Source organism: Monopterus albus, unplaced genomic scaffold, assembly GCF_001952655.1.
Source record: "Monopterus albus unplaced genomic scaffold, M_albus_1.0 scaffold88.1, whole genome shotgun sequence".
Taxonomy (NCBI): domain Eukaryota; kingdom Metazoa; phylum Chordata; class Actinopteri; order Synbranchiformes; family Synbranchidae; genus Monopterus; species Monopterus albus.
Window position 1 is genome coordinate 115,721 of NW_018127968.1, and position 7,247 is coordinate 122,967.

Sequence of the window (7,247 nt, forward strand, 5' to 3'; positions counted from 1 at the left end):
GCTTCAAACTTTGCATACATACATTGCGGCTGTATGTTTTTATCTAACTCACAAAGTGAATAAGTGTATTTCCCAAAACATCAAATTACTTAAACTTGAATCAATGGTTTTCAAGTGTCTTTCAACCCCTTTTTGCTTATAGCAGTTGGATTGTTTCCCTCCTTTTACCTGCAAAGTTCAGCTGCAGAGCTGCTTTCACGCTTGGTTGAAAACCATGGTAACTGATCTGAATGCATCTTTCACACTTGAAAAGTCAATGGAACTATATAAAAGAAGATGCTGTATATTATTGTCTTTTACACTGTTGAAGGTTCCTATTGTATTTTGACTTTGGTGTATTTTATATACAGTAGCACAGTAATGAGCCTCCTTTGGTTTGGAGTGTCCCCTATTGACTGTCATGAACTTATTAATTGTTGCAGAAACAGCACATATAGTGGGTGTCATGATTAGTCTCACTAGTTAATGCACTGTTATTATTTCTGACCTTTTATCATTACCTGTCACTGTCTTGTACCTTCAACGTAATCTGGGATGGGATGCCAGGTTGAGGGTAACAGTATAGAGTCATTTAAAGATGTTGCAGAATCCCTCGTTGCCTCTGTTTTGGTGTTTGTCCCATGTCTTGGCCTTTATTTAGCTCATTATCTCCCAGCACATGGTGTCGGAAACTGTGACAGCACACTGTTCAGCATATTAACGGACAGAAGTTCTGTTTGTCTCTGGGTCTCCCTGAGAAGAGAGTTCAAGCGAAGTTCATGTTTCTTGGAGAGTTTTGGACCAAGAGGATGAAAATGAGCAAAGCAGAGAAGAGCGCGGCAGAGCAGAGGTTAGTCAATTACAAGGCTCAACTCTAGTAACTAACTTCTAACAAGCAAATTCTTGGCTCTGTCTGTGTTTGTGTGAGCGCAGGAGATGGAGAGAGGAGAAAAAATAGTGTGGTTGCACGAGGCTGTCAATAAGCATGGGTGTTTGTATGTTTTTGCATGCAGAGACATGTTTTGTGAGTGATTTTGTGTGAAATGTGGAGAACAGACAGGGCAGGACAAACAGTGCAAAGGAACAAACAGCTGTGCAATTACACCACGGGGAGCTGGGACAAATGACAGGGCTGCAGTTACACAATCAGTATATGAGATTTATGATGTCTGTGACTGAACTGTTGGTTTGAAAAAGAGAAAGTTATAAACAAAATACAGTCATGTGAAGGTATTTTTACTCTCCTCTCCCCCAAACCCCACTTCAGTTTCTCTCTTTCTTTCTTAGATCTGACTAAAGGAACAATATGACATTGTACGGCCCTGTCTTACTGCAGAAGTGGGATAGAACTGTAAATCAGCAGGGCTCTGGAGTTCTTCATTATGATTGATATTTTGTATTCTCTCATGTCCTGTGTTACTGTGCTGTATCACTTTATCAAATTTTATCTCAATAATCTAGAAACCACACACCCACACATGCTATGCTGTAGATCCAATGTTTGTTGTACCTTCCTGTGCCAGTAACACATGCATGTTATTAGAACTGTCACAAAGCTGTTTCTTGTATTGTATCTGTGTTGCAATCCCCATGCCAAGACCGCGGTGTGGTTCTAATCAATTAACCCGTCTTTGCAGGGAATGAAATTATCCCGGGGATGTGAGAACTGACTTTACTTTGGATGATCCTTGCGATTCACAGAATGTACAGAGAACAAATGCCTGAAGGGGAGGTAAAACTTAATTGAGGATCCTGTAACAAAACAGGCACCGAAGTGGGATGCTAGACTTTTGTGATTTCTTTTCCCCTGTTGATTGGGAAAGAAAATATTTTTGGGGTTGTATTTTGGGAAAGGGAGAAAGTGAATGAGTCATATTTTAGAAGCTCAGTTCAACCAAAGTTTTCACAGTAATGATTCACTTTGAAACAGGTCACAGGTATAGTTCATTGCTTAGAATTAGCTTACTTCTTATTTTGCCCTTCAGTCTTTGTAAAACATATCACAACAGGAAAAAGGAATGGAATAGAACATAAAGTTAACACAAAAAATAAAACAACATGGTACCATTTCCAGCATAGTGAATTATGCAGTTTGTTCATATAAGCACCTTTACATTCAGATGTTTTTATGCAACCTTTGGCTCATGGATGTAGATTAGACTTGAGTGTCCTGTCCTGTAATACACTTATGACGTACCCTACGGTGCATACCATGTGACTATGATATCCTGGAGCCGGGCCCAGTCCACGACCTTGGAAGAACTTCATCCTTCCTGCAGCTTCTCTTTCTTCACTGCACATTACCTAATACTGGCCAAAAAGGCCATTTCACAGGGTTTAAAACACTGTGTCTCAGGCTTAAAACCCTGCCACATCCTACCTGTGCACCAGACTAAATAAGAACATGAACATGAAATCAAAATCTTGTAAACTGCATTGACCCATTTCAGCTATATGTTTTGTTTGGTTTCTCAATCTGAGACCTAAAAGCTCTTTTGGTAGGAGTGTTGACAAAACAGGAGAACCGTATCCTTGTCATCTAAAAACACAAGGACACTATACAAAATGCAATATGTATAGATTTATGAACACACACACACACATTCACTCACTAATTCACTTTTTGTTTGGAGGACTCACAGGACCTTGTTTTCTGTACTGCGTCACATGCCCCTGGGTATCTCTAATCTGGGATGATTACAACATGTTGCATGCTGTTGTCGTCTCAAAACATTCAACTGTCTATGTGTTTGAGTATGAGCCCATTCTTCTGGGGTGTGTGTTTTTGTGCACATGCATGTTTATTTCAGCTTGAGAAGTATGTAAGGTAGCAGGCGCAGCTGATCCATGAATGTGTTTACAAAGTCTTATCACAGCTTCAGAGCAACATTACTGGAGAAAGAACAGCTGGATAATTATATGGGTTACTTAGCTAAAATGTCAATACAAATATTTTTTTCCTCTGCCTCACAAAAGAGTGCACCATGACCATGTGCAAACACACACAATCTAAATATTGTTCATATGGTTGCAGTGACTGAGGTGAAACCAAATGAAGGACAGCTTTACTTAAATTGCCTTAAAGTGCAAGTCATGTGTTTGTGCCATATTTCCTTTTAATCCATTACTTTCATTTGTTCATATACACTGTGTTTTACACTGATTTTATTTTATTTCAACTTAGTTTAACTCACTTTAGTTCATATTTAATATTCCTGTTTGGTCGTTGTTATTGCTACCATCAGTCCTCTCGGTGCAGGCTGTCATGCTTATTGCAAATGTCTGCTTTTTGTTCCAAGGACTCCATCTTGTGTTCAAACACCAAAATGAATGAACAAGCTCTGTCCTTCATGTGTATTTTATAAAATTCAGCAAAACAGACATTTTATAAACATTGTTTAAACCTCTATACTGTATTAGTGCTGTAGTGTGCACAAATAAAACTACACATATAGTATGTTCAATAACAGGAATCTTTACCAAAACACAGCGGCAGAGCCACTTGTAACTGGGTTGAGGATTGTGGTAGGTACTAGACATTATTGCTTTTATCTTTCCCCTTAGAGAAATATGAAAACAGGAAAAGATGCGTTATACTGTACACTGATCGCAAGTTGCCCAGGCACATGTGCATGCAGTTTAGTGAGCTGGTCTGCTTCCCATCAATGCATTCCATGACTGTTATATTACAAACAACCTTGTTTATTGTCTCTTTCCTGAAGAAAAAGAGACCTGCCCTGTCTTCACACAGGCACAGACACTGAGCCAAAGCAGCCACAATCGACAACAGGCCCCCTTTGTCAACCTCTGGCAGCTATGTTTTCACAACCCAAAATAACAGAAAAGTGAGGAGGGGCTGCAAGAGACAGTTATGGTCCGGTGTTTGATAAATGATAAAATTGCAAATAAGATTGCATGCGTGACGGAGAGAGAAGGAGAGAGCTGAAGAGAGAGATTGGACAGATGCAGGGAGGTTTAAGGGAGTGGGGGTGAAGGAGAGAGATGAGTAAGGGATACACTGTGAGGTCATCTCAGTGTTTACCCACCTACGACAATGGGTGTTGCTCAAGGCAGCAAGTGTTGCTTCAGGATGTCGCAATGATGACAGGTTTCTTGAGAAAAGTATTTGTATGTATTTTCTCATGCTCTATATTTGGTAATTGTGCCAAAATACATAATAAAATTGAAACTACTCTATCTGGGTTTTATCAGCACTGCAGTATATCTGGCTTAGCACGTGACTCACCTCTCATTCAGGAACAGCCCTTTGCATGTTAAGTCAAATACTCCTGATGTGTTTTGTTGTACAGTATATGTCACTGCAGTGTCCTGAGGCAAGCAGTGTCTAGAAAGGCAGCGATGCAATGATGTGCGCAAAATGGACTATTAAATCTTTTAGCACTAGCAGCATAGCTGGGTGGGCTGTGGAGCTTAGGCGGCAGCTGAGCCATCACCTCCAGGGCCTGCATTAACTCATACAGATCACTGTCTCTTTCAAACACACTGAGCCAAAGTCGAGCTTGTGTGAGTGTTCATGCAGGATGTCTGCAAATGCAAGAATCTGCGTGTCTCTATCTTGCAAACATGATACTTTTAGTGAACATTTTGTGTGTAAAAGAAGTAATATTGCATCATTCCACAGTTTGTTTTAAACATGGTTGTCTCTGAGTGTCTGTCTCTCCCACTCCTATAATTAAAATCACTGGTATCAAATGAAACCCCACACAGAGTTGATGTGTCCTTTGTGTAAGCAACATCTCACTGGTAGATTGATAGAGGATTGCAGGAGAGTTCACACAAATGGAGAAGCATTATAGTGTTAGGTTACGTCTAGGTCTTTTTTGCGTTTCTCTGGCTGTCGTAATCTTTCTCTCAACCTCTCCCTTCTTTCTGTTTTTCTCTGTTCATTACTTTTGCCCCTCTTCTTGCTCATTTCCCTATAACGGCCCATTCAATTCTCATTTTTATTTGTTCCCATTTTGTGCTTTTTTGGCTGTTGTTCTTTAAGTGAACACATCCTGCACAGTACGCGCTGTAAATAGAAGTAAAACACTACCAAGACTCCACTGCAGGAGATAAGACATGGGAGGACTCTCTTTATCAGACTGATTTATGAAAATGACTGTCTGCAGCCTAACACTATAGATCCATTTACAGCGGCAGCCCTTCATTAATACTTTGTGTGAGGCTGTGTTTGTATGTGTGTAAGCACTTAGCAGTCGGCGTAGGTGGAGACAAAATTCATCTCTAGTGGGGACTATGTTTCATTCCTCAGGCACTATTTCTTTCTTAAAGGGACACATGGAAAAATACACCCATTTTAACCTGGCCATGCACTCCCATGGACACACACGCACACACACAAACACTGACTGACAGACACATGCAGCCACATGCACAAAGATGTCAACAGGCATGTCTATTTATACCAATGCTCCAATAAATCTATCTGCTCAGTTGTCTATTTTCTCTGGCTTTGCCCATGCAGCACTGAATGCCTCTACAGCTTAAAGACAGGAGAGGAGAGGAGAGGAGAGGAGAGGGCAAAGGGGTTAGGGGAGACAAGAAGAGACGAGTGCCCCGTGGCATTTTCCTCTTCTTTGGCTTAACTCTCCGTATCTTTAACACAACCGCTGGCCTGACTGTTACACACCACTGTGCAACAAATTCCTGGAAAATATGAACTTGTGTCAACATGTACAGCTCAAACTAATACAGGCCCACTGTTATGCCCCTCTGGTCTTTTCATTTCTACAGCATAAATACCTCAAAACAACACCTCTTTTTGCTGAGTGGCAAAAAGAACCTAAAGGAAAGGATCTAGTTTGGTGAAAACCATCACTGATATCAAAACATAAATCAACCCTGTCTGTGTAAAAAAAAAAAAAAAAAGATACTTACACAACTCCATAGGGAAAAAGTGATATAAGATGTTAATAAATGAGTCTGTAAATGTTTAAAGTATACATTTCAGCAGGCTGAAATTTCTGCTTTGTGCAGCTCCTCCTTGCACGATGTAACATTCAGCATGAAATATTTTTGTCAAGTCTGGGCTCAAAGCCACATTCAACACTTACTCAAAAACTCACTCAAATAAAATATACTATCCTATGCAAGAGTGGTTGCTGATTTTCCTGTCTTCGAGCTCTTGATTCTTAAAATCACTACATTTCTTTTGCACCTATGTCAATATAGTTCAAATAATACATTTAAATACTGTAAATATAACAAAAAATGCAGTGCTATTAAATTATCACAAGGTGTTTCTCATTATCTTTCAGCTCAGATCACATGAAAAAAATAAGATTAGATACAAACTTGTATGTTTTGCTTTTTATTTGAATAGTGTTTTGAATCGGAATTTATGCTTAATGGAATTGCAGTTTAACATCCAGATATGAAGTGAGTTTATGCAGAATAATGAAGAGCAGATAGAAATCTAAAGAAAGGCACGAGAAACTGCATTTAAATAAATGGCAACTGTAGGAATTCTGTAACATTCGTTCTACAGAATTTGTCTGCCGCTATTGACACATTTCTGTACTGTTACAGTAAAAAAGCCTTTATGTTCTTCTGCAATATGTCACATTAAGTTTTTTTCCCCCTACTAAACCTAGTTAGAATAATATTCAACAATTGGATGGACTTGGAATGTGCTAAACTTAACACAAGCAAATGGTTTTAGATTCATGTCACCTGTCGGATCAGAAGAAGAAATGTACAAAATCAGATGGCATTTGACTTTGTCTTGATTGACTATACATTCAAGGAGAGGTGCAGAGTTTGATTTGATTTGTTTTGATTTGATTTATTCTTTCAAGCATGTAAAGACAGTTGATATGTCAACACACATAATTTTACACATATCCAACAAATGCTAATCCAATATCAATTTGCTTATACCTAGTACATGCTTGAATGGAGTAGGAAGAAGTCAGACTTATCCAGTCCTACCCCATGACATCATCTTACCATCATTGGTTTACAAGCAGTATCTCTACATAAATAATTCTCTTCCACACCACACAAGTAATATACTAAAAAAATTATAACAGAGTGTTAACATTCTTACATAATTACATTCTTAAATAATTATCTTCTACACCACACAAGTAATATACTAAAGAATTATTACAAAGTGTTAACATTCATACACCACACCCACAATGTTCCATCTAATTAATCATTAAGCCTGTTCTTGCATATATCCTGATTGACACATACCTTTATATTTATGTTTAAACTCATCAATTCTAGTACTATTTTTT